Consider the following 1,267-nt stretch of genomic DNA (forward strand, 5'->3'; position numbering starts at 1 on the left):
CGTCGATAACGTCCGGCTGATATCTATGAAATCACCAATGAGAATCGACGGGAGTGACGTAAGGAGATAAATTATTTATAAATAATTATGTATCCGTTTTTAGACGAGACCTTCGCAGCTCTGATTTCATGTTGCGATGATGTAATTATTGTTTCGTGATTATTATCGTATTAATTAAAGAGTTGTTAATTATACCGGAGGCAAAAACTCATCCGACACTTGACATTTTGCATAAATTAATAATATCGATATATTACTTTTCATAACGGTGCCTCCGAAGAGATATGTGTGTCATTGCTTGCGCATAGAATTGTATACAAAAATGTGCAGGATGTTTTTGTAACGCGTCATGAATTACTTCGAATGAGTGACAAAATCGAATCATCTTGAATCATCTTGTTTAAACTCGGAAATTCATTAAAAAATCAGTAAATTCTGAAATATATCAACGTATCTTATTTTTTTATATTTGTATGAACGATACCAGATTTGATACGTAGGCCTTATGTCTGAATTGAAATTATTATTATAGAACACATCTGCAAAATTTCATAATTCATATTTGGATTCATCCATATGTCCACTATAAACAGTATTTTAATTCAACGTTGAAGAGCGCGTAATATAAGTTCTGTCGTCTCGTCCGATTTTAATGCTCAAGGCTGCGCGATTTTCGAGTCTCTCGAGAATATCCGAGCATTTAAATTTCTCCAGAACCACGCGCTTTTCCCGAGTCCTCGAGGGCTCTCAAGAATTCACAAATTCCAACAGCGAGTGGCTGAGAAATCTCGTGACCAATTGGTCGAAAATTCGCAAGAGCGAGCGAGCGAGCGAGGCGAGGCGAGGCGAACACACACGCGGAAAGAAAGAGAAAGAAAATCGAACGCCCTAGTCGGTGCGCAACTGTAAAGCGCTAAAGGTCCATCCAGAGCGCGGCAGTGTAGGCCGTTTGACACCGCGCTGACGATTGGTCAACTTTTCCATGCGCATGCCGTCGCATAGCGACGCGTGTCCGTTTGAATGCGGATTAAGTCGGATTCGTCGGTAACGGATCGAAGCCATGCGCGACGCCGTCTTCCGTTTCAGCGCGTTGGCAGGCGCGAGCATTGATCGTTGAGCGCGGGCAGGGACCAATGAGGTGGCAGGCGATGGCGCACGGCATTGGCCGAACGCGCGGTGGCCCGGTGGGCGCGCTTGAAAAGTTGATGCGCGACGGCGCGACTACGTCGCGCCACCTGCCGCACTCGTACGCGTCCGTCGGCGATCG

The sequence above is a fragment of the Harpegnathos saltator genome, unplaced genomic scaffold, assembly GCF_003227715.2.
Source record: "Harpegnathos saltator strain DR-91 unplaced genomic scaffold, Hsal_v8.6 scaffold674, whole genome shotgun sequence".
NCBI lineage: Eukaryota > Metazoa > Arthropoda > Insecta > Hymenoptera > Formicidae > Harpegnathos > Harpegnathos saltator.